A 27,636-nucleotide genomic window follows, 5' to 3' on the forward strand; every position below is an offset into this window, starting at 1 on the left:
AAGGCTCAGGGACAAGCACAAAAGATGGTGTATGATCACCACACTGAGGACACAGACATCAAGATCATGAAACAAGAAAGGAAGGAAAGGACACTATCAACATAAGAAAAGGACAGAGTACATCCAAAGTAAATGTCTGCAAATAATGTGTCTGCTAGGAGACTAACTCTGAACTATGGATGAAAGCCTCGTGGATAATGCAGCTGAGCCTCCTGTGAGCACTGCTGGAGCTGCAATGCGACACTTGGTTTATGCCATGTTAATGTATTGCTAAATTCCAGTATTTTTGGTAAGGCACTGTGGGTGTACAGGGCAAGTAGAATATAGTATGTGACATAAGAGGTTAAAGCTACCATGTGAATAAAGAAAAGGAAGTCTTACTCAGAGATAGCAAAGCTGACTCACTGTAAGGAAGGCTGTCCTCCTGAAGCATCATGCGCAGGACCTGCTCAGGTCTACACTAAGTCCTCTGCACACGTGTAATACCTTCCAGTTTAGTGTTTTTGTGGGATTCCTGAGTGTGCAAATGAGTGGATCTCTGGTTCTTGTGCCATCTCTTGGGAGCTTTTCCTACCATTGGTTTGTCTTGACCAACTTCAATGTTGTCTGTTTAAAAATTTTTTTAATCTTATTCTATTTTATTTTGTTATATTTTTAAAAATGAATGGGTTGATGGGTGGATGGATGGATGAATGAATGAATGAAAAATCTAGCTAAGGTAAAGCTTAGCAACAGAACTATTACTTATACCAACAGGGAGAGAGAATATCAGTTTTCTCCAAACAGAATGACACCAGGTATATCAACTACTCCACGACCGGCCTCATGTTCAGGAGTGGTTGACCAATTTAAAATAGATTCCACAGGTTTTGTGAGTATGCTTTTGTTTAATTACAGTTTGGTGGGTTTGTTTTGTTTTGTTTTGTTTTGTTTTGTTTTGTTTTGTTTTGTTTTTGTCTTATACTGCTTTCTTGCTTTTGGGGGATTTTGTTGTAGTATTGGGGTTTTGTTTGAGTTTTGAGAAAAAAAACTTAAAGTTGGATGAATAAGGAGGGGCAGAGGATATAGAAGGAATTAGGGGAGGGGAAATATGATGAAAATATATTTAAATTTAAAAATTGTTTTAAATAATAAAAAATAAAATAAAACAAAGAAAAGAAAAATGAAATGCGGTCCTGGAAGATGAGTGTACTTTTAGGTTAAAAATTGTATAGGATTATAGGATGAGCTTTGTAATGATGAACAGTGATATCGCCTGGAAATTTGTGCATTGGAAGGTGGTCCAAGGAGAAAGCATTAAGCTTTTTACATTTGGATCTGGAATATTCCCCCCAAAGTCACAAGTTGATGGCTTGGCCCCAGGTGATGAGGACGTGGAGAAGTGACTGAATCATTTGGTTGTTAAGCTCATTGGTGGTTTAGTAGGGTAATCCGATGATAAATTTTTACCTGTTTGGATTGGTAAGAACTGTTGCCTACTTCGAGGCAGTTGCTTACGGGGGCTTAACATTAAAGTGGGCATCTCTTCCTCATCTTTTTCCCCTACTCCTCTGCTTCCTGGCACCATAAAAAGAACAGCAGTACTTCAGGACAGAACAGTGGAGCCAAGCAACCACGGAACCTCTGAAACCAGGAGCCCAAATGAACCTTTTGCCATTTTCAGTTTTTTTTTTTTTTCAGATATTTTGACATGCAGTGGTCAGGTGACATTCTACCCTTATAAAAGAGACTTGGCAAAATATTTTTGCTCCTTCTGTCAGGTGAGGGCACTTTGATGTGGAATAGACTCTCACTAGTCACCAAACCTGCTGGCACTTTGCTTCAGTGTTGCAGTTTCTAGATATGTGAGTTATGTTTCCACTGCCTAAAAGTTATCCAGCCTAATGCATTCTTTTGTATTTTTTATTAGATATTTTCTTCATTTACATTTCAAATGCTATCCCAAAAGTCCCCTATACCCTCCCCGCCCTGCTCTCCAACCCACCCACTTCTGCTTCCTGGCCCTGGCATTCCCCTGTACTGGGGTATATGATCTTCACAATACCAAGGGCCTCTCCTTCCATTGATGGACGACTAGGCCATCCTCTGCTACATATGCAACTAGAGACACAAGCTTTGGGGGGTACTGGTTAGTTCATATTGTTGTTCCTCCTATAGGGTTGCAGATCCCTTTAGCTCCTTGGGTACTTTCTCTAGCTCCTCCATTGGGGGCCCTGTGTTCCATCCAATAGCTGACTGTGAGCATCCACTTCTGTATTTGCCAGGCACTGGCATAGCCTCACAAGAGATAGCTATATCAGGGTCCTGTCAGCAAAATCTTGCTGGAATATGCAATAGTGTCTGGGTTTAGTGGTTGTTTATGGGATGGATCCCCCGGTGGGGCAGTCTCTGGAAGGTCCTTCCTTCCATCTCAGCTACAAACTTTGTCCCTGTAACTCCTTCCATGGGTATTTTATTCCCCGTTCTAAGAAGGAACAAAGTATCCATACTTTGGTCTTTCTTCATCTTGAGTTTCATGTGTTTTGCAAATTGTATCTTGGGTATTCTAAGTTTTTGGGCTAATATCCACTTATCAGTGAGTGCATATCATGTGTGTTCTTTTGTGATTGGGTTACCTTATTCAGAATGATATCCTCCAGATCCAACTATTTGCCTAAGAATTTCATAAATTCATTCTTTTTAATAGCTGAGTAGTACTCCATTGTGTAAATGTACCACATTTTCTGTATCCATTCTTCTGTTGAGGGACATCTGGGTTCTTTCCAGCTTCTGGCTATTATAAATAAGGCTGCTATGAACATAGTGGAGCATGTGTCCTTATTACAAGTTGGAACATCTTCTGGGTATATGCCCAGGAGAGATATTGCTGGATCTTTTAGTAGTTCTATGTCCAGTTTTCTGAAGAACCACCAGACTGATTTCCAGAGTGGTTGTTCCAGCTCGCAATCACGCCAGCAATGGAGGAGTGTCCCTCTTTCTCCACATCTTCGCCAGCATCTGGTGTTACCGGAATTTTTGATCTTAGCCATTCTGACTGGTGTGACATGGAATCTCAGGGTTGTTTTGATTTGCATTTCCCTGATGATTAAGAATGTTGAACATTTTTCTTAGGTGCTTCTCAGCCATTCGGTATTCCTCAGTTGAGAATTCTTTGTTTAGCTCTGTACCCCATTTTTAAATGGGGTTATTTGATTTTCTGGAATCCAGCTTCTTGAGATCTTTGTATTACAGGAAAGTAATTGTTGCTTCCTGTTATTTTTGTTGTTAGAGTTGGCATTCTGTTCTTGTAGCTCTATTCTTTAAGTTTGTTGAAGGATTACTTTCTTGCTTTTTCTAGGGTGTAGTTTCCCTCATTGTATTGGAGTTTTCCCTTTAATATCCTTTGAAGGGCTGGATTCATGGGGAGATATTGTGTGAATTTAGTGTTGTCATGGAGTACTTTGGTTTCTCCATCTACGGTAATTGAGAGTTTTGCTGGGTATAGTAGCCTGGGATGGCATTTGTGTTCTCTTAGGGTCTGTATAACATCTGTCCAGGCTCTTCTGGCTTTCATAGTCTCTGGTGAGAAGCCTGGTATAATTCTAATAGGTCTGCCTTTATATGTTACTTGACCCTTTTCCCTTACTGCTTTTAATATTCTATCTTTATTTAGTGCATTTATTTAGTGCATGTTCTGATTATTATGTGTCAGAAGGAATTTCTTTTCTGTTCCAGTCTGTTTGGATTTCTGTATGCTTCTTGTATGTTCATGGGCATCTCTTTCTTTAGGTTAGGGAAGTTTTCTTCTATAATTTTGTTGAAGATATTTACTGGCCCTTTAAGTTGAAAGTCTTCATTCTCATCTATACCTACTATGCGTAGGTTTGATCTTCTCATTGTGTCCTGGATGTTTTGAGTTAGGATCTTTTTGCATTTTGCATTTTCTTTGATTGTTGTGTCCAGGTTCCTTATGGAATCTTCTGTACCTGAGATTCTCTCTTCCATCTCTTGTGTTCTGTTGCTGATGCTCGCATCTATGGTTCCTGATTTCTTTCCTAGGATTTCTATCTCCAGAGTTGTCTCCCTCTGGGTTTTCTTTATTATTTCTACTTCCCTTTTTAGATCTTGAATGGCTTTGTTCAATTCCATCACCTGTTTGGTTGTGTTTTCCTGTAGCACTTTAAGGGATTTTGTGCTTCCTCTTTAAGTACTTCTACCTGTTTAGCAGTGTTTTCCTGTATTTCTTTAAGGCAGTTATTAATGCCCTTCTTAAAATCCCCTACCAGCATCATGAGATATGATTTTAAATCTGAATCTTGCTTTTCGTGTGTGTTGGGGTATCCAGGACTCTCTGTGGTGAGCGTACTGGGTTCTGATGATGCAGACTGGTCTTGGTTTCTGTTAATAAGATTCTTACCTTTGCCTTTCATCATCTGGTAATCTTTGGTGTTAGATATGGTCTAGCTGTCTCTGGCTGGAGCTTGTTTCTCCTGTGATTCTGTTAGCCTCTGTCAGCACTCCTGGGAGTTCCAACTCTCTCCTGAGTCTGAGTGGTCAGAACACTCTCTGCAGGCAAGCTCTCCTCTGGCAGGGAAGGTGCATGGGTCTCAGCTCCACCTCCTGGCTGAGGATGAAGGCCCAAAGGGAAACTCTGTTGCTTCTGTGGCCTCCTGAAAGGACTGGTCTCTGAGAGAACCCAGAATACAAGATGGTGATCTTACCTGAGTCCCAGGATCAGAGCCCTCCCTGGTGGCCGACTCTCCTCTGGCAGGGTATGCATTGTTATTTTTACAGGATCTTATACTGACCAAGCAAAATTTATCGATACCACAAATAATATGAATAGAGAAATTATTGTTCAATCTAACTATAGACCATGCTAAGAGGATTTTAACTGATTTCTTTTATAATGTTGCACATCTTGGTGGCTTTCATTGGGGAGAGAATTGGGGAAAATGAACAACTGTTTGATAGCATCATGTTATCAAATTGATCCTTATAATGCTGATAGACTGTCTCTGTTCCTAATGAACTCTCACAGTCAGGTCATTTGTGCATATCTTGTAACATACTAGTTAAGATTACTTTTAACCATTTGTCTGATGCACAAAGGCCCCATTGAGACACAGAATTATGATTCTGTCTATGTATGTTTATATACCATTTATCACCAAAAGAAACACTAGCATACTACCTAGAGGATATTTTGGATGTAAAGCAAACATTTTCTTTTAAATGATGCTATTTTGGAATTGAATATCATTTATGATATTATGATATGATATGTATATCATTTTGTAATTAAATTTTGGAAGGAAATATTACATTAAATGTTTTGGAGTTAAATAGCTACAAATATCATACACATTTGGAATAAATAATCCTCTGTAATGTATCACAGACTGGGTTAAAAAAGGGAAACACATAGAATAGAGAGGAATCCTGTTTAGCTGGGTCTGTTGGGGAAATGTAAATGTATTTAGGTCTAAGGAGAAGGTCACATTTGGAATGGACATTGAACACATGTGAATTGACTTCACAAAGAGAAGGTTCTTCAAGATATAATAGCACATACTTTCCTTCCACAACGTTTTTCTATGGACCGAAACGTGTCAAGAGTAGTTTGTCGGGTGACAAGAGTTTCATGGAGAGTCCAAACATCTCAGCTTTCCCCGGGATATAGTTTAGGTTTAGCTGTTCTTCCTCCGTTTCTCTGTGTGCTGCATGCTTGCTGAGTCTAAGAGGTCTGTTTGTTACTGTGGAGTGGAGACCATTCAGTCAGGTTGACTGTTTTTCTCTTCCCTTCTCTCTGTCTTCTTTCTTAGAGGCTTACTTTCTTTAGTATCATTGGAAAGCCTTTGTTTCAAGGTGTTAATAATGATGACATATCAAATCAGGTAGAATGAATAGATATTTCAATTTTAGTATATTAGTATATGTAATATTATCATTATTAGAGAACAAAACAAAAACAAAAAATAAAACAAAACAAAAAAACACACTCCTGGACAAGAGAATGGAATCTCTGGCCGGGGGTGAACATTCCAGTTGCGTGAAATCATTCTACAAAGGTAGGTAGGGACACCCTAAGCCATACTAAAGAGATACGGGGAATTATTAGTCTTTTACTGAGATACTGTACTAATCCTCTCCAGAGTTCCCGTATCTGGGGCAGAAACTTATTAGGGCCAAAGCCATGTGATTTCATAGGGTTGCTCACATTCCTGAATTATTCAGAAAAGTATAACTTCTCTCTCTCTCTCTCTCTCTGTAGGTGTGTGTGTGTCTGTCTCACTGTCCCTCTCTGTGTCTCTGTCTCTCACATCTCTCTAAGCATGCTTTCCATAGCATGTTAGGCTTCCCCAATGCTTTGATTTTCTGTACTTTTTCTCAGAAGCTTCTCTCGCCACCACATGGCTGCTTGTATGCCGTGTGTCTGACCTTGATGCCCACTTAGAAGACATTCTCCTCCTCCAGGCATCCACCAAGGTATTATAGCTTTCCCACCCTGGGATTTTTCTTTAAACTCTTTTTTTAAAAATATTTTTTATTACATATTTTCCTCAATTACATTTCCAACGCTATCCCAAAAGTCCCCCATACCCTCCCCCCCACTTCCCTACCCACCCGTTCCCATTTTTTTGGCCCTGGCGTTCCCCTGTACTGGGGCATATAAAGTTTGCATGTCCAATGGGCCTCTCTTTCCAGTGATGGCCAACTAGGCCATCTTTTGATACATATGCAGCTAGAGTCAAGAGCTCCGGGGTACTAGTTAGTTCATAATGTTGTTCCACCTATAGGGTTGCAGATCCCTTTAGCTCCTGGGACACTTTCTCTAGCCTCTACATTGGGAGCCCTGTGATCCATCCACTAGCTGACTGTGAGCATCCACTTCTGTGTTTGCTAGGCCCCGGCATAGTCTCACAAGAGACAGTTACATCTGGGTCTTTTTAGCAAACTCTTGCTAGTGTATGCAACGGTGTCAGCGTTTGGAAGCTGATTATGGGGTGGATCCCTGGATATGGCAGTCTCTAGATGGTCCATCCTTTCGTCACAGCTCCAAACTTTGTCTCTGTAACTCCTTACATGGGTGTTTTGTTCCCATTCTAAGGAGGGGCATAGTGTCCACACTTCAGTCTTCATTCTTCTTGAGTTTCATGTGCTTAGCAAATTGTATCTTATATCTTGGGTATCCTAAGTCTTGGGCTAATATCCACTTATCAGTGAGTACATATTGTGTGAGTTCCTTTTTGAATGTGTTACCTCACTCAGGATGATGCCCTCCAGGTCCATCCATTTGGCTAGGAATTTCTTAAATTCATTCTTTTTAATAGCTGAGTAGTACTCCATTTTGTAAATGTACCACATTTTCTCTATCCATTCCTCTTTTGGGGGCATCTGGGTTCTTTCCAGCTTCTGGCTATTATAAATAAGGCTGCTATGAACATAGTGGAGCATGTGTCCTTCTTACCGGTTGGGACATCTTCTGGATATATGCCCAGGAGAGGTATTGCGGGATCCTCCGGTAGTACTATGCCCAATTTTCTAAGGAACCACCAGACTGATTTCCAGAGTGGTTGTACAAGACTGCAATCCCACCAACAATGGAGGAGCGTTCCTCTTTCTCCACATCCTCGCCAGCATCTGCTGTCACCTTAATTTTTGAACTTAGCCATTCTGACTGGTGTGAGGTGGAATCTCAGGGTTGTTTTGATTTGCATTTCCCTGATGATTAAGGATGTTGAACATTTTTTCAGGTGCTTCTCTGCCATTCGGTATTCCTCAGATGAGAATTCTTTATTCAGCTCTGAGCCCCATTTTTTAATGGGGTTATTCGATTTTCTGGAGCCCACCTTCTTGAGTTCTTTATATATATATTGGAAATTAGTCCCCTATCCAATTTGGGATAAGTAAAGATCCTTTCCCAATCTCTTGGTGGTCTTTTTGTCTTATTGACGGTGTCTTTTGCCTTGCAGAAGCTTTGTAGTTTCATGAGGTCCCATTTGTCAATTCTCTATCTTACAGCACAAGCCATTGCTCTTCTATTCAGGAATTTTTCCCCTGTGCCCATTTCTTCAAGGCTTTTCCCCACTTTCTCCTCTATAAGTTTCAGTGTCTCTGGTATTATGTGGAGTTCCTTGATCCACTTAGATTTGACCTTAGTACAAGGAGATAGGAATGGATCAATTTGCATTCTTCTACATGATAACAACCAGTTGTGCCAGCACCATTTGTTGAAAATGCTGTCTTTTTTCCACTGGATGGTTTTAGCTCCCTTGTCGAAGATCAAGTGACCATAGGTGTGTGGGTTCATTTCTGGGTCTTCAATTCTATTCCATTGGTCTACTTGTCTGTCACTATACCAGTACCATGCAGTTTTTATCACAATTGCTATGTAGTAAAGCTTTAGGTCAGGCATGGTGATTCCACCAGAGGTACTTTTATCCTTGAGAAGAGCTTTTGCTATCCTAGGTTTTTTGTTATTCCAGATGAATTTGCAGATTGCTCTTTCTAATTCGTTGAAGAATTGAGTTGGAATTTTGATGGGGATTGCATTGAATCTGTAGATTGCTTTTGGCAAGATAGCCATTTTTACAATGTTGATCCTGCCAATCCATGAGCATGGGAGATCTTTCCATCTTCTGAGATCTTCTTTAATTTCTTTCTTCAGAGACTTGAAGTTCTTATCGTACAGATCGTTCACTTCCTTAGTTAGAGTCACGCCAAGATATTTTATATTATTTGTGACTATTGAGAAGGGTGTTGTTTCCCTAATTTCTTTCTCAGCCTGTTTATTCTTTGTGTAGAGAAAGGCCATTGACTTGTTTGAGTTAATTTTATATCCAGCTACTTCACCGAAGCTGTTTATCAGGTTTAGGAGTTCTCTGGTGGAATTTTTAGTGATATACTTTTATATGTTAAATAATATCCAAGAACTAATTTATTAATCACCACTACAGTACTCAGAAATCTTATACTGTATAAACATGAAGAATACCAAGACATTATTGACCTCCCAACTTTTCAGTGACATAGCACAGAAGTGGTGGCATTTGCTTATAAAGAATGCTGACATTTCTGCATTGATCTCTCTTCCTCCTTCTCCTCCCCCTCTTCCTCCTCCTCGTCTTCTTCCTCTTCCTCCCTCTCCTCCTCCTCCCCTCCTCCTCTCTTCCTCCTCCTTCTCTTCCTCTTCCTCTTTTTCTTCTTCTTGTCTTTTCTTACATGAATCACTCACTCTGGGGGTCTATTGAGAAGGGTGCTGTTTCCCTAATTTCTTTCTCAGCCTGTTTATTCTTTCTGTAGAGAAAGGCCATTGACTTGTTTGAGTTAATTTTACATCCAGCTACTTCACCAAAGCTGTTTATCGGGTTGAGGAGTTCTCTGGTGGAATTTTTAGGGTCACTTATATATACTATCATATCATCTGCAAAAAGTGATATTTTGACTTCCTCTTTTCCAATTTGTATCCCCTTGATCTCCTTTTGTTGTCTAATTGCTCTGGCTAGGACTTCAAGTACAATGTTGAATAGGTATGGGGAGAGTGGACAGCCTAGTCTAGTCCCTGATTTTAGTGGGATTGCTTCAAGCTTCTCACCATTTACTTTGATGTTGGCTACTGGTTTGCTGTAGATTGCTTTTATCATGTTTAGGTATGGGCCTTGAATTCCTGATCTTTCCAAGACTTTTATCATGAATGGGTGTTGGATCTTGTCAACTGCTTTTTCCGCATCTCATGAGTAGATCATGTGGTTTTTGTCTTTGAGTTTGTTTATATAATGGATTATGTTGATGGATTTCCGTATATTAAACCATCCCTGCATCCCTGGAATAAAACCTACTTGGTCAGGATGGATAATTGATTTAATGTGTTCTTGGATTCGGTTAGCAAGAATTTTATTGAGGATTTTTGCATCGATATTCATAAGGGAAATTGGTCTGAAGTTCTCTACCTTTGTTGGATCTTTCTGTGGTTTAGGTATCAGAGTAATTGTGGCTTCATAGAATGAGTTGGGTAGAGTTCCTTCTACTTCTGTTTTGTGGAATAGTTTGTGCAGAACTGGAATTAGATCTTCTTTGAAGGTCTGGTAGAACTCTGCACTAAACCCATCTGGTCCTGGGCTTTTTTTGGCTGGAAGACTATTAATGACTGCTTCTATTTCTTTAGGGGATATGGGACTGTTTAGGTTGTTAACTTGATCCTGATTTAACTTTGGTACCTGGTATCTGTCTAGAAATTTGTCCATTTCATCCAGGTTTTCCAGTTTTGTTGAGTATAGCCTTTTGTAGAAGGATCTGATGGTGTTTTGGATTTCTTCAGGATCTGTTGTTATGTCTCCCTTTTCATTTCTGATTTTGTTAATTAGGATGTTGTCCCTGTGCTCTCTAGTGAGTCTAGCTAAGGGTTTATCTATCTTGTTGATTTTCTCAAAGAACCAACTCCTCCTTTGGTTAATTCTTTGAATAGTTCTTCTTGTTTCCACTTGGTTGATTTCACCCCTGAGTTTGATTATTATTTCCTGCCTTCTACTCCTCTTGGGTGAATTTTCTTCCTTTTTTTCTAGAGCATTTAGATGTGCTGTCAAGCTGCTAGTGTGTGCTCTCTCCAGTTTCTTTTTGGAGGCACTCAGAGTTATGAGTTTTCCTCTTAGAAATGCTTTCATTGTGTCCCATAGGTTTGGGTATGTTGTGGCTTCATTTTCATTAAACTCTAAAAAGTCTTTAATTTCTTTCTTTATTCTATCCTTGACCAAGGTATCATTGAGAAGAGTGTTATTCAGTTTCCACGTGAATTTTGGCTTTCCATTATTTATGTTGTTATTGAAGATCAGGCTTAGTCCATGGTGATCTGATAGGATGCATGGGACAATTTCAATATTTTTGTATCTGTTGAGGCCTGTTTTATGACCAATTATATGGTCAATTTTGGAGAAGGTCCCGTGAGGTGCTGAGAAGAAGGTATATCCTTTTGTTTTAGGATAAAATGTTCTGTAGATATCTGTTAAGTCCATTTGTTTCATCACTTGTGTTAGTTTCACTGTGTCCCTGTTTAGTTTCTGTTTCCACGATCTGTTCATTGATGATAGTGGTGTGTTGAAGTCTCCCACTATTATTGTGTGAGGTGCAATATGTGCTTTGTGCTTTACTAAATTGTCTTTAATGAATGTGGCTGCCCTTGCATTTGGAGTGTAGATATTCAGCTTGTTTCTTCAGACCTTTTGCTTGGATAATTTTTTTCCAGCCTTTCACTCTGAGGTAGTATCTGTCTTTTTCCCTGAGATGGTTTCCTGTAAGGAGCAGAATGTTGGGTCCTGTTTGTGTAGCCAGTCTGTTAGTCTATGTCTTTTTATTGGGGAATTGAGTCCATTGATATTAAGAGATATTAAGAAAAAGTAATTGTTGCTTCCTTTTATTTTTGTTGTTAGAGTTGGCATTCTTTTCTTGTGGCAGTCTTCTTTTTGGTTCATTGAGGGATTACTTTCTTGCCTTTTCTAGGGTGTGATTTTCGTCCTTGTATTGTTTTTTTTTTCTTTTCTGTTATTATCCTTTGAAGCGCTGGATTCTTGGTAAGATAATGTGTGAATTTGGTTTTGTCGTGGAATACTTTGGTTTCTCCATCTATGGTAATTGAGAGTTTGGCCGGGTATAGTAGCCTGGCCTGGAATTTGTGTTCTCTTAGTGTCTGTATAACATCTGTCCAGGCTCTTCTGGCTTTCATAGTCTCTGGTGAAAAGTCTGGTGTAATTCTGATAGGCCTACCTTTATATGTTACTTGACCTTTCTCCCTTACTGCTTTTAATATTCTATCTTTATTTAGTACATTTGTTCTTCTGATTATTATGTGTTGGGAGGAATTTCTTTTCTGGTCCAGTCTATTTGGAGTTCTGTAGGCTTCTTGTATGATCATGGGCATCTCTTTCTTTATGTTTGGGAAGTTTTCTTTTATTATTTTGTTGAAGATATTTGCTGGCCCTTTAAGTTGAAAATCTTCATTCTCATCAACTCCTATTATCCGTACGTTTGGTCTTCTCATTGTGTCCTGGATTTCCTGGATGTTTTGAGTTAGGATCCTTTTGCATTTTGTATTTTCTTTGATTGTTGTACCGATGTTCTCTATGGAATCTTCTGCACCTGAGATTCTCTCTTCCATCTCTTGTATTCTGTTGTTGATGCTTGCATCTATGCTCCAGATTTCTTTCCTAGGGTTTCTATCTCCAGCATTGCCTCACTTTGGGTTTTCTTTATTATGTCTTCCCTTCTTAGGTCTAGTATGGTTTTGTTCATTTCCATCACCTATTTGGATGTGTTTTCCTGTTTTTCTTTAAGGACTTCTACCTGTTAGGTTGTGTTTTTCTGTTTTTCTTTAAGGACCTGTAACTCTTTAGCAGTGCTCTCCTGTATTTCTTTAAGTGAGTTATGAAAGTCCTTCTTGATGTCCTCTACCATCATCATGAGATATGCTTTTAAATCTGGGTCTAGATTTTCGGTTGTGTTGGGGTGCCCAGGACTAGGTGGGGTGGGAGTGCTGCGTTCTGATGATGGTGACTGGTCTTGATTTCTGTTAGTAGGATTCTTATGTTTGCCTTTCGCCATCTGGTAATCTCTGAAGCTAGCTGTTATAGTTGTCTCTGGTTAGAGCTTGTTCCTCAGGTGACTCTGTTAGCCTCTATAAACAGACCTGGGAGGCTAGCTCTCTCCTTAGTTTCAGTGGTCAGAGTATTCTCTGCTGGCAAGCTCTCTTCTTGCAGGGAAGGTGCCCAGATATCTGGTGTTCGAACCTGCCTCCTGGCAGAAGTTGTGTTCCACTCACCAGAAGTCTTAGGATCCCGTGGGGAATCCTGTGTGGGTCCTTGCGGGTGTCCGGAGACTCCGCTGGTAAGGCACTCTGGTGCTCGAGTGGACCAGAAGGGCTTCTTTAAACTCTTATAAAATTGTCCTTCAGCTTCATTTGGGTCTATTCTTAAATTCTTTTATCAATGAGACCAAAAAGCCTATGAAGGACCCTGTTTTCTCTTATATCATCTGGACCATAATATGACCCCCAAATTCCAGTAACATCATTCTTTCCAAATACCAAGAATTCCCTTTAAACATATCGCATTCTGGGTTTATTCAAGGAGTTCCAGCTTGGATGCCATTATGCTTCCTTTGCTGCTGTAATAAAGCTCATATGTGGTGGGCTGCAGGAACATAAAAGCAATATATCACATTCTTTGTTTTCGTTTTGTTCTCAGAGCTGAGGATGGAACCCAGGGCCTTGTGCTTGCTAGGTAAGCACTCAACCACTGAGCTAAATCCCCAACCCCATTCTTTCTTTCTTTCTTTCTTTTTTTTTATATGCACCCAAGCAATGCATATTCATTAAAGACACATTAGGAAATGCAAATATGCACATACCTCCAGAACACTCACTTCTTAACAGTCACAGTATTTTGGTGTACATTCTTCGGTTCATATGTATTCATGTATAATTTACTCTCTATAACGGTATTATGCTAAAATTTGATTATGTATTTTAGCCAGTTATCAACATTTTTCCAAACTAGTCAAGTACATCTACACAAGCACTTCTATTGGTAAAATATCATTCCATGGTATAAAACACCTGATTAAAATTACTCAGTATTGAATATTAATATTGTTTTCAGATTTTTTTTTTTTTTTTTTTTTTTTTTTTTTTTTTTTACTTTTAAAGCTATTTTTTCTTGCACATGAATATTTGTGTCCTTTGCAAATAATCTCAGGGCAATGTCTGGAAATGCAACCTGTGAGCCCCGTTTCCACACTGGTCTGCTGTTACTATTATACACTGTCAAATTCTTCTCTAAAAGGGAGGACTGAGCACACTTCCCTTAGCAACGTGTGAAGATGTCCATTCCCCTACTCCCCACAGAGATTATCATCCTTTTTAATCTTTAAAGACTCCATTAGACAAAGAAAGCAGAAAGCCTTTATTGCTTTTCCTTGCATTCCTGTGTCTATCTGTTCTATAAATTAATCACATTTCTAAGAAAAATGTAAACTTCCTTAGGTCAAAGGGAAAGTCTCCAAATACATAAATATTTATATCCATCATCCTTCTGAAATAGAATAATCCCTAAGGAGGAGTTTGAAAGACCTTTTGGAAGATTGGCTAATAGTAGTCCATAACTTTATTAAGACAGTCCTGAAGCTTTTCTTTTAAACCTCAGCCCTTTGTTTTCAGAATCCATCTGGTAGGGTGACTCTTGCCCAGCTGTAAAGAGGGGCAAAAATCTGTTTGTTAAGGTGGAAGCCAGGAGAAGGTCAGAATGCAAGGTCTGGCACCACTGACGGCAGGGTCTAGCTAGGACCATGGGGCCCAACTGTGCTGATGACATGTCTGTAATGTTGCTGACTTCTTAGAGAGTTTTCATCAATATGGAGACTAAGGAAGTCCAAAATAGGTTTGGTACCATAGTATTTTCACTAAATTGAAGCCCTCTTTTCTATTGTGTGAACAGTTTAAATACAAATCTTATAAAAGAAATTTGTGCTTGTCATCAGAAGCACAGTTTTCATTTAGAGGAATGTAATATTTAAAGAAGCTTCCTAAAATGGGAAGTTTCCTATGGGGACATCACCCTTCACTCTCTCAGAGGCAAAGGGAGGAGGAATGGGATGAGGAACTGTGGGAGGGAGGACCAGGAAGGGGGAGCCATGGCTATCATGTAAGTCAAAATCGGGAAGTTTCTTTTCATGAAGTGTAAGGAAACAAAGATCAACAGCTCCCATCTGTGATTACAGCCTTGGATCTCACATTATCTGGGAATGTTCCTTGGCTAAACAAGGCACGCTTTAATGACTGGTCAGTCAGGTTCAAGGGAAAGATGCCGCTCTGTTATTAAAAGGAGACTTTAATGATTGAGTTGCTATTGGGAACCAAATAGACTCCGTAATAAAGTTCACTTTATGCACCAATCACAAGTTACTGGAGATTGGCACTGGCAGTATTTCACATCATTTAAAAATAAAAGCAAAGTAGAACGTGTTCAAAAACCTTGTGCCCACATTGAGGGGATGAGGCAGGTTTACTCCCTGTAAACCACCCACGAACAGTCTGATTCTGAATGAGCTGGTGGGCATTGCTGGTTTACTTTTGTTTTTGATATTTAAAAGATCACCTCCTATAATTGCCCCCTGTGTGACTGTTCCAAATAAACAGGGGTTGGGGGGTGGACTTTATAATATATATGTTGTCAGAAACCCAAGAACTACAAAGCACTTGGGAATTATAAAGACACAAAATATTATAATATGCAATGAAGCCCAAGATCCACTGAAAATCCTGACAAAGAAATGAAGGGAGAAGAACACCCAACACAGAGAATTTGTGATGGGCCAAAGGTGGCTTCAACAGTGTGCTTGCTAATTCTTTAAATGCCCAGACACCTTCCTGGGGTATTCTCTTTTACTGAAGAGAATGCTAAAGCACAAAGAGGTTAAAATAAGTTGCCAAAATGTTACACAGCTGGTTAGTGACAGGGCTGTAATTCACATTTTGTTTCCAACTCTACGCGTCAGGCGGTAACAGTATTGCCACGCAAGTTTGGGGCAGTGTGTACCATCTTCTTGAGGATTCATTGTTGGCTTCTGAAGATACAGTGACTTTGCAAATATCATAGGCATTTCTAGGAATGATTGTGACAATATGATATTAGGGGAGATGATGCACAGGTGTCAGAAAACAAATTTTAAAATCTAAGTACTTGCAGGATCTGAGTAAAAATAAGCCACTTTCCAGGGCTTAGGTCCCTCTCCTGTAAACCTAAAAAGATGGATGTTATAATAGAAAGTAAGTCCTAAAATTAATTGATGAAGCAGACATGGGTATTGATGTCTGATCTTTCTACCCATGAAGACCTCCCAGAAGAGACAACCGGTAGTGTTGCCTGCCTTAACGAGAGTCACAGAAGAATTGCGCATATTGAGATACTTCCCCATGGCCACCTTTTCTAGATCCCTCACCTGTGACCAAGAGAAGAGCAGGTCACCCTTGCCTGGCAGCTCACACCTGTCATCTCAGCATGAAGGAGGCTGAGGCAGGAGGATTACAAGGTGAAGACTACCCTGAGCCATGGAAAACAAAACAGAAAGCAAAGCAGATTCAAGACATTAACCCAGGCAGTAGAGCATATTTGGAACTGAAATTTCACCGTTCATAGTCTTCCTCAGCAGTGGCTCTCCTCACAGCAGGAATCTATAGACAAAGCCCAACAGTTCATTCCAGTCATCAAGCCTTCCCATTATCGCTGCTCCAATCTCAGATTTACTAGGGCATTGCTGACGAAAACAATAAAATCCCCCCCTTGCTTCCTTGGCTCCCTTGTGCTCTGACATGGTGTCTAATCACAGAGACCCAGAGACCGGGTTATTGGTAACCATACACAAAACAGAGCACTCTCACAAATCATGTTTTACTGCTGCAGGGTGGAAACACCCAGGTTAAAAGGTAACTGTGGTGTAACCGTATTGATTAATTGATGGAGAAAAGGTCAAACTAATCTTTATCTTGCCTGAAAGACCCCAGTTCTCCATGGCAGATGTGTTGAAATGGTTTCTGTAGAAAGAGATAAAAAGAAAATTGAACGCTTCCTACAAAGCAAGTAGGGGAAATGTTGTTAAATTATCACTCAGGTAAAGGTCAGGAAAGGAGCTCTCATGCAAAGAGAATTGGAAAATACTATCCCACAATCTGAGAGAGTTCAAGCACCAAAGTGGCCAAGACATGCAAGCAATTTAGATTTCCTTTTATTTGAAGTAGATTCTATGGAAACATCTTCACCGGTGAAACAACCAGCAAAAGACCACAGGTCAAGCAGTCACATTGGATAAGCAGAGCCTCCAGGCAACCAGAAGCAGGCTTGTACTTTCCTGTTACCAGAAGGATCCAGAACAGTTCCAAAAATAGACCTGAGCTTGTCCTCAAGTCCTGATCAGTTGAGAAAGAGACACAACCTCTCTCAACATGGCAGCATCACTAGGGCATGGTGGGAGAGCAGAACCAGTGCTTATCCTGCCCAACCTTCCTTCTTTTGGCTCAAGAAAAATGATAAAAGTTTGACAGCTGAAATGTAGAAAAGGACACAAGAAGGAAACAGGCACAAATGAAAACAGCTAAAGAGTAAATCCATGTGTAGGGAAGGAACCATGTCTAGGCATTGCATGGGCAAAGGGCTGAGGGTTGTGCTTTAGATCTGAAATGCTGCTAGACATGAGGGTGAGGTTTGGAGATGGTCTTCCTATATTCATGCCTGAAGGGCCTAAAGTATCTATGTCTGGAAAGGCCAGGCTATGATGTAGTCAAAGCTTCAGGGCTTACTATGGAAAAAGCTTACTTTGGGCACTTCGGAGCGCAGGTATAGCTGAGAATTTCTTTCTTTGGCATTTGTGGGAGTGCCCCGTTACTGCTGTTGAGGTGAATGGAGAAGGCAGATAGAGATGGAAGTGGATCTGCATCATGTTAAGTGCTGTCACGTGGCCTTTGGCAAACTGCATGGAAGTCTGGGCAACATGCCATTAAAAAGTGGCATGTCTAGGTTTACCACGGAACACTAGGGATTTGGGTTTTCATGAGAAAAAATTTCCAACTGCATGGTTAAATCATGGTTAAATGTCTAAGGGAGTTATCAGAGGAACTTTGGAGAACTTTATTATTTTTTCTTATTCACACTGGGGACTCAGTATTTCTTTGATTTGACTCTGTATACTTTATACTGCTCTAAGTGTATAAACTATCTATGTCAGCTACCTGGAATCATTTTCTTATAGAACAGTTTATCTTTTCACTTATGGACCATGCAAAGGAAGCAAAGTTGAAATAATAAGCAAAAGAAGAAAAAGAATGAAATTGGAAACATTTATAGCCTAATTCCAATATAATTAACAATAAGTGCATGAAATCATTAGTCATAATTTGCACTAATTTCTATGCAAAGTACATCATCTAACCTTAGCATCACCATCATTGGGATTCTGGTAGTTTATATAAGACACATCTTGCATTTCCGTCATATTTGCTTAAATATATGTTAATAGATGGTAATTATATGCTTTTCATTTGGATAGTTCTTACCCCAGAATGATTTAATATTCACATGTCTAATAGGTTGCCCATGGCTATTGATCATTTGGATCAGAGTTCAATTTGAGCTGCTGCTGGTTAGATTAGAAATTGTAATCATGGTGAAAGATAAATTGCAAGGTCTCTGCAGATTAGTTCTGTGTTCAGATTAGATGTGCTTTCAGGCATGTGGAAGGAGGAGCCTTCTGGTGGTGTCACTGTGGGGTCTGCCTGAAGACACACTCAGAGATCTTTCAGAGCACCTTTGCCACCGGATCAGTGAGGAGAGATTTATAGAATATGGCATTTTATTACAATGGAAAGAGTGACAAATAGCCATAAATTGTTAGTGAATTATAGTTCTAAGGACCAAAGGCAGAAAGGGGGGCATAGTTTGTAAATATAAATTCTGTTGTGATAAAGTGTTGTGCTATTAAAAAAGGATATTTAATATATAGATATTTGGTTGGGTTGGGCTTGGACTAGAGGGCATCTAAAGGAGTATTAATTTAGACAGAAGAGACCTCCGATAAGTCAATATTAAAAGTGTTTTATGTTTGATTAAAGTTATTTTACTCTTTTCTTGAGGTGGTCTCAAATTCTATTTAGCTAAGGCTGCCCTTGAGCTCCTAATCTTCCTGCTTCATCCTTCTGAGTACTGGAGTTATAGGGGTGTGCCACCATATTTAGTCAAAAAAAATCAAATTATAAAATAAATTTGTATTATACAAAATTTGGAAAATTGAGAAAACTTTATTCAAGGAAGTAAAATATTCTCACTATCTGGCAGCCTTTATGTATTGCTGTCAATATCTCAAGAAATGAGAATTTTTCATGAAATTCTTCAAGGAAATAGAATGATAGTCACCCTCAGCACCTATGGTGTGTGTTTGTTCCAGGAACTCTTGTGGGTGCTCGAGTTGTGTACAGTGCAATAGCATTTGCATATAACCTGTGTGGTTCCTCTTTAATGGACAAGGTGTGTCTTTGTTGTCTACTTGACTGGATTTAGAATAACTGAGGAGACCCACCCCTTCTTGTGTCTCTGATGATATTTCCAGGCTGATGGAGCTAAGGTGGGAAGACCTATCCTTAATGTGGGATGGGAACCTGGGTTGAAAAAAGAAAGTGGGTTGAGTACCAGTATCCATCAACCTTTACTTTCTGACTGTAGACACAGTGTGACCAGCCGCCTCATGTTCTTGATACCGCAGCTAGACTACTCTATATTTTTCAATATGTGCTTCTAATATTTTATTCACTAATAAATATACATATACATTAGATACTACATTTCCCACCCTCCATGATGAACTATCATGTGGAGTTGTGTTTAGTAAATTTTCTACTATCTATAAATAAAGATGTTGTTTCCATATGTAAAAGTATATGAATATCACCATCTTTCTCGTCATTGTCATAAGGGAATTGCTTCTATGCAAACTCTATTATTCTAAGTATTTGCTATTTTTCTAGGCTGATAATCATTTTCTGTGCTGGCTTAGGAATAGGTTAGTAGCAGTTTCCTTTTCTTTGTGTGACTGTATTTACCTATTCTTTTTCTTCTCTTGCTCTATTGCAGATCAGTCTGGAAAGGAGTAGTTATAGGGAGAAGGAGGTGAGGGGTCCATTTTCTCATTAGAGAGAACTCTTTTTAGGGTGAACACTAATTAACGTGGCTGTGGAAGCTAAGCACAGATCACTCTTTATCAGAATAGAAAACCTTTCCCTTTTCCAAGTTTGTGAAGAAATGTATTAAACTTCATTGGATGTTTTTCAGTACATTTGAGAAGTACCCAGTTTTTTTCTTTTATAAACTGTTTACATGGAAAATCATATTTGTAGAATTTCCAAGGCTTAAAAATCCATGCATTCCTGCAACAACATGTATTTAATCACAACACGTACATCACCTTTGACCACATTGTTGATATTATTTTCTAATATTCCATTCAGAGGTTTTATGTCTACATTCCAAATAGACATGCCTAAACTTTTCCCTGTTATATTATTATCTTCTGCCCTTTTGGTATTGTGGCTATTAGCTCTAAGGAATGAGTTGGAAACTTTTTTATTCTCATTCTTTGAGATGTTTTGATTGATATTAAAAGTATCTGTTCCAATACTGCTTGTCCTCTCTCATTGGAGATCCCTAGCTCCAAATCTTCAGATTTGAGTACATATCCTGGAGTAACTATAGAAACCAGGAAAGTATAGGGGGAGCTGGGGGAGGGGAGGGGCAGGAGAGATGGGAAGAGCAGAGTACAAGTGATTCGAAGGGAAGTTGAAATATAAAGTGAGTCTTTAATTACAGTGAATTAGAGAGTGGGAGGGAGATAAATATAGGAAGGAGAAGGTTATGACAGTAAGGATGTCTGAAAAGCTCACAAGGGATCATATTATTATCTATTTACCTAAAATTATATAAATTACACACATACACCCATACATATATACATATATATGTGTTTGTGTGTATGTGTATGCTTAGATAGTCTAAATAAAAATTTCTTATCTGGTTTGTCAATGCCCTCCGTACCCACAAGAGACATAGACTATCAAGCAGAAACTCCAGCACTAGGTGTGAGAAGCTGCCTTTTGAGTTGTTGGTCAAGGTTGCTTGAGAGACTCCCAAAACATCATACACTATTGCTACTGCTCTTGGTTGCCTCCCAGAAGTTGAAGTTATATCCCCATGAAGAATCTGAGATGGGTCTGAACTGAAAGCCTTTTTGTTGACTAGCTTATATGGCACCAAAATGTGGTGGGCATAAGGTCCACTTGACATGAGGAAAATAATATCTTGTACAGAAAACCTAGCCAGTTACTAGGGACTAGTGAAGTTATGGATCTTGGGGGAGAACCTATAGTTACCACTTCCCTAAACTAGTATAATTTCTAACTACATTCTTAATATTTATCCTGATACCCACAGATAAGTATAAGTCTCACTTTTCACTAAATGAACATTGTTTGAAACAGAAGCCATTACAGAAAAACCACAACTGATCAAAATTCTGAGAACAAGTGACCATATAGTGCCCAGATCCAACTGATACATCTACAATACAAATTCTGCACATAAGGTCAGGGATCAAAGTGGTTGGAAAGATAGTGAGAGCTAGAACAACACTCAGTTCTCTTGAGAGTCCATCTCTCCAAGAAATGTCAGAGAAGTTATGCTGATGAAATCTCATCAACATGGTTGCCCAAACAAGACCAGGACACCAATAGACATGATAACATGTAAGGGAGAAATCCCATAGAGTTCTAACTCCATACAAAGAACAAAAGAAAACTAGGGAATGCTGAGAATGGGAATCATAGCCTTCCCCAAGGAAGAGCCACACAATTAGTTACCCAACATCAAGCATATACAGCATTTTGTGGACTGAGAAGACTGTATTTATAAATTTAGGAACATATGTAAGAATGATTAATTAAAGTAAAAGAGGCCAAGATTTTTGGATAGCACATAGAGTGTGTGGGAAGAGGGGTACATGGGAGCCTTTGGAGGAGGAAATGGAAGGGGAAATAATATCATTATATTTTAATTTAAATAGTTAAAAGTATCTGTTTCTGGAAGTTTTAGTAGAACTTTCCCATGTAATTACTGGGGCAAAGTTGTTGTTGTTGTTTTTGACAATGATACAAGTAGAAATTACTGATTTTATCTGCTGTTTTAAATGTGATGTTTGAATTGATAGTTGCTTCTGAGCATATTTCCAATTTGTCTGAGTTTTCAATTTCCTTGGCCAATTTTGTACTCCTAAAGAATCACCAGGAACAACGGTGTCCGTGGCCACCTTCAGTATCTATCCCCGATGTCAGAGGCTTTCTTCTCTTCTTCCTTTCCTACTCATCTTGCCAAATTGTCCATTTTATTATTTTGAGACGTGACAACACATTGAGAAATGTGTACAGTGCACAATCAAAAGAATTCTCATGTGTGAATTTTGGTTTGACTTTTGTTTTCCAAAGACTCATAGCTTTTCGACCTATTCACATTCCTTGGAAGGTTTCTAAATTACTCATGCCTACAATGAGGAAGAGCCTTGGTCCTATGAATACCATACGTCCTGGGGCAGACTGCACTCTTAAGAAAGAGTAAGAACAATGGTTTTCACCTATCATTTACTTCTTTAGTGTAACCTTTTCCATCAAGAGATGGAGTTTATTATTTTGAAGACTTGAATCTGTGTATTTTCAAGGGCTGCTTTAGATTGTGGTGGAAGAGTTCTTCCAACACTAAGTGTAGGCTTGGCTTGGCTAAGTGTTTCAGCCATTTTTTTGCTTGTTGAAATTTAGCCACCATATGTAAGAAATGATGCTACTCTGAGATTACTGTGTTATGAAAACATCCTGAGCTATGCAAAGGGAGAAAATCCAGAAAACTGGAAAGCACAAGGCTGTGATTGGGAAAGCCATCATAGAAAGCCTAGTCTAGCTTTCAGATGGGCCAGTGCCAGCGCCAGCTCCATCTGATGCTAACAGGGTGAGACTCCATGAATGAACCTCTGGCTGGAGCCCATTCAATCTGAGAAATAGTGAATATTGTTCTTTTAAGGATCCAAAGTTTAGGCAAATTTGTTTTCTGCCATAGTGACTTAGTACAAATAAATTATAGAGCTCTTTCCCCACTGCCACCCTAGCCTTTCTCAAAGAATTGTCTTACATTTAAAAGGATAATTATTCACATGACAGAGTGTCCAAATCATTAAGAGGTGACTGTATTCTTGTTTGGAGATAAAATGATTCCCCTGAATAACCTGAGATGTCACTGTGTCCTCTGCTTAATGTTAGACTATGTGACACTGGTTAATAAATAAGGAATGCTCACCCAAGACTTCCTAATAACATACTGTAGAGTCTGATGCTATACTATAGTTAATTCCTGAAATTTTGTGTCAGTTCAATGTATATTGTTTAAAACTAATACATTTAGCAATAGATGTAATTCTATTATATGATGCTATAAAATACATAAGCATATGAAGAATGTAATAAAGGGGTAAACATGAGCAAAGTATATTATATGTGTACAGGAAATATTATAATAAAACCCCTTAATTTGTATAACTGACATAGTAATAAAAGCAATTCAGCAGAAAAATATAATAACAACAAATGTCAAAGGCAAAGCAGGGGTGGGGTTGGGTTGCTGCTAAGTAGAATGATGGAAATTTATTTGTAACAAGCAGTAAATATTGATCAAAATAGAAGATCAAACTAATATTTGTCAATAGCTTCATAACAAAAGCCAATGATGATGCAGTATTTACTAGGCACAAGGTTCTTTAATAAATGGCATGCAAATATAACCTTATTTAATTTCCAGACAATCCTTCATGATATTACTAAGTATCCATAGTTTATATATTTGTGAGCTGAGTCAAAAAGAGGTTAAATAGGACAAAAAAGGGATCAAAAATCACACATCTAAAGTTCAAAAAATGATAATGGTCCTGTTACAAGATGCTCTTTCTTTCTTTTTTTTTAATTAGGTATTTTCCTCATTTACATTTTCAATGCTATCCCAAAAGTCCCCCATACCCTCCCCCCTACTCCTCTACCCACCCACTCCCACTTTTTGGCCCTGGTGTTCCCCTATACTGGGGCATAACAGCTTCTAAAAAGCAATGCTTTCTAGAGAGCATTGTTCTGGGACTATGATTGGCAACAATGCCCCTCTGAAGGGACACATTTTTCAGTATTACTCTTTCCTGAAAATGTGGAGTGAACATCTTAGACATAGTCATGAGCACACACACACACACACACACACACACACACACACACACACACATGCACCAGACATGCAGACATGTGATGGAGAATCACTCTTAAGTAAAAAGTGGGAGAAAGCAATGGAGATATCAAAGAACCCAAGTTTTTTGGCCACACCCTTGCCTCAATGGTGACCAAAGGGAGGAGTTACATATACAATAAAGGCATCTTTTGTTTTCCACCTTGACATTAGAACAATAATGAAAATTATGCTTCAGTGCTAATCCTTTGGTTGATCTTTGTAATGTCTCTATTTGAAGAATATTAACCTCAGAGAAAATGTCACTACAAAAAAATTCCTGGCTTCACAACTCCCATGATGATTGACACCAATCACCATATGTGTATGCTGTATATGTATGTGTGTGTATGTATGTATTTATGTATATATATATATATACATATATATATATATATACATATATGTATATACAATATATAATGTGCATATACACATACATATACACAAGATGGTCTTTCAGCTCTTTACATATACAATCATATCTATCTATCTATCTATCTATCTATCTATCTATCTATGAATGTTTGTGTGTGTGTGTGTGTATTTATTTTCCTGCTAGTGGAGTAGAATGTGATAGAAGTCAAAGCAACCCACCAACTCAACCTGATTTTTCAACACATTAACCCAATAGAGAAAATTTCTGCTTCTATCTCTATGGCTCATTTAGAGTATTAACTTGTGAGTATGGATGGTGACTGAATATTTTTTTCTTTTTTCTTTTGTATCATTGTTATTGACCACAAATCCAATTAATTAATCAGTGAATGCTTCTATAGTTTTTCTTTTCCTTCATTGAGTAGTGCCTTCTTTGCTACCATTTCATGGGTAAAATCAGGCCAGCCCTGTATGATATTTTAAAGGCCTTTGTCTGTGCACACAGCTGCTTTGACAAGCCGGGCATCAAACTGACAGCTCATTGGAAAGGCATGCCTCGTCACAAGCCTGAAGAGACACAGAATGACAGTTCACAGGCTCAAGTGCAAGATGGCCTCTCAATCTTCTTCAGCTGGTTAGGATCTTGGCTAATGCAGGGCCTCGGATGCCAGACAGCAAAGGGCCTGGAGGAACAAGCATGGTTCCAGCGAGGTAATTAGGATTGACAGACTGTTTGCCTGCCCCAAAGTCTTCTTTGCAACAGATAGGCATGTTTAATATATTGTGTGAGAGTGTGAGCACACACATTCAGCTCTCTTGAGGCTGAAATGGTTAAACCTCCCTTATCAGTGATGCTGTGTTTGACTTTTGCCATGGGTTTCTCAAACCATTTGAGTCTAGGCTGGAGGCTTGAAGGGCGGCCCGGTAATTCTCTTACTTGTTTCTTTTATGTTTCAGCTCTTTATGAAAGAAAAGAAAATCTAGATTCGGTGAGAGGTGAAGAGGTAGGAGGTCTGTAAGTATCTTGTGGCCCTTTACAATCTGTGAGTTCAGGGCCTCTTCTCTCTAGGCCTGCTATGGAATGGGAAGGCCAGGCTACAAACTTAATCCAGGGTCTTCAAGTTTTACCTTTATCTGGGGACATCTCAAAAATGAGGAAAGCGAGGAGGTGTCTAGATAAGTCTGAATATACTGTTTATTTAGGAATGGGAGGCAGGCCGCAAGAGTGATCTTGGTCTAAATCACAATTGTAAAAAGCATACATGGCATTTCAATAGTTCAATAGGTGTAGTAGAACCAATTTAAACTTATCCCCAACTAGCTTACAAATAGATGAGACTCAGACTGTGGTTATTTTATTTGGCTTTGACAATTACTGGGGGGGGTGTCACCCCTAGTCTACTCTTAACTACTGGCTTGGTGACCTCCTGAGTTGTGTATGTCAGACACTTTCTATTTCTCCTGGCCACCTTGGTCCATCTTCCCTCATGGTGGCTTCCTCCTCTCTCTCATTCTTCCTCTTTCTCCTCCTGCTCTCTCTTCTTTCTTTCTTTCTCTCTCTCTCTTTTTCACCCTCAACTAGGTAACTTAAAATCTACCTATCTGTAATTCCTCTAGTAACTGGCTGTATCCATTTTTTTTTAACCAATAGTTTTAAGTCAAGGAACAAGGTTTGCATGATAAAAGCTATGGGCTATTGAATTCACTAATAGGCATATAGACCTTCTGGTACAGAATTTAGCATTACAATACATAGAAACAGACAAAATCTCAATACAGAAATGTACATTTCCGGAACATATTGTCTTCTATTCACTTATCAAATCAATTGATGTGTCACAGATCTTATATGGCTGGGAATATTGACTCACAGAGGGTTACAATCTATAGAAGAAAAAAACATGGTTTCTTAGTTATCATGATGATATTAAGGCAGGAGAAGAATGTGTCTGCTCAATAAATATGGCAGCTGAGCTTCAAGAATGGTGGTGAGGTTGTGGGGTAGTGGGGCAGTGGGGAGGGGTGGGTAACAGGACTTACTTGACCTATGCAGGACTCTTCTCAACAGAAACTCTGCACATATTTAATCATTCAAGCACTTCATTTACCCTTTGCTCTCACACCAAGTTAATTTACCTTAGTAGTCAGTTGACTAGCATCTTGTTAGATGGGTAAACCATTTCCTGATTTTTGAACTGCCTTTCTAACTTGGGCTTTATTCATATTTTAGACCTATTTAATCAATATATTGAGGTGAAATTACAAACCCTATTCTAAGCAGCAAATAAAAACTAGTATGTCCAGTCACAGCTCAGCTTTCTTGGAACTAGCCAATCTATCAGACACTGGTCTAGGTCTACTCACTCAATCATGGCATCATTCAATAAATAATTATTGAACTTTTACTGCAGCCAGGGACCTGGGATGAGCTCTGAACCAAATCAATAATGTTCCTACTTTGTTGGGATAGATATTTGAGAAAAGGGGGCAATGTTGAGCTTGTGTAGTTAGAGGGACTCTGTGGACTGATGGTGTCTGTATGTGATCTACACTTGGTCAAGGGCAGACATCATCGTTGTTGGTCCACGAGACAGGATCTCCTGAAATCCCCCTGTAGCAGCAGCTCAGGATTGCTTGTTCTCTGACCATTTGAGAACTTTATAATGCTTTATATTACATTTAATTTTCTTGCCTATTTTAATTCATCGGTAGTTAACAGTTGGAATGAATTGTCATTCATTCATAAATATATGAATTTAATTCCCAAGAGACACTGTTAAGTACAGGAATATTTACCTCTAATTAGAATTCATTAGTATCTGGCAAGGGCCTTGAGCCAGATTTATTTTCTTTTCTTTTTTATTAGATATTTTCTTTATTTATATTTCAAATGTTACCCCTTTCCTAGTTTCCCCTCTGAAAATCCCCTATCCCCCCTGCCCCTGCTCCCCAACCCATCCACTCCTGTTTCCTGGCCCTGGCATTCCCCTAGACTGTGGCATAGAACTTTCACAGGATCAAGGGTCCTGTTATTTGCTATTTGGTCCTAGATGATAAATGAATAGGGACTTGGGGGGAATGAGCATTATTCTCCCATGCTTATCTTTTTATTTGAATAAAGCACACTATTTTGGGGGTACTTTTAATCTGTGGTTATCCTACCCTCAACATTCCAACATTTGGATAGATGGTTGCATCTATGTAACAGTCTTGAGAGATGAATCTACATTTCCACTGGTAAATACTTTATTTCATACCCCACTTGAAACCAGTACCTATCCAGTCAGTTGCTGCTGACAGCAGTGTGTTACATTTCTTGTTTGTCTTTCCTTTTGTATCAGCTGTTTTTGTTGCTATCAGGTTTTCCCAGTTCTCATTACTTTATAGCTTC

General features: G+C 39.0%; 2 long non-coding RNA genes across 2 annotated transcripts in view; both read left to right on the forward strand.

The window, feature by feature from the left end:
- The window catches only part of Gm13483 (predicted gene 13483), a 137,158-nt gene that overhangs the window by 84,451 nt on the left and 25,071 nt on the right, over positions 1 to 27,636 (forward strand). The window lies entirely within an intron of this gene.
- Gm48908 (predicted gene 48908) overlaps positions 1 to 27,636 on the forward strand; it is a 55,032-nt gene that overhangs the window by 26,236 nt on the left and 1,160 nt on the right. The window contains exons 5-6 of the long non-coding RNA NR_154590.1: positions 24,751 to 24,956; positions 25,203 to 25,260. This is a non-coding gene — a long non-coding RNA (predicted gene 48908). The remainder of the gene's footprint in view (positions 1 to 24,750; positions 24,957 to 25,202; positions 25,261 to 27,636) is intronic.

This window comes from Mus musculus, chromosome 2 (genome assembly GCF_000001635.26).
Source record: "Mus musculus strain C57BL/6J chromosome 2, GRCm38.p6 C57BL/6J".
Taxonomy (NCBI): domain Eukaryota; kingdom Metazoa; phylum Chordata; class Mammalia; order Rodentia; family Muridae; genus Mus; species Mus musculus.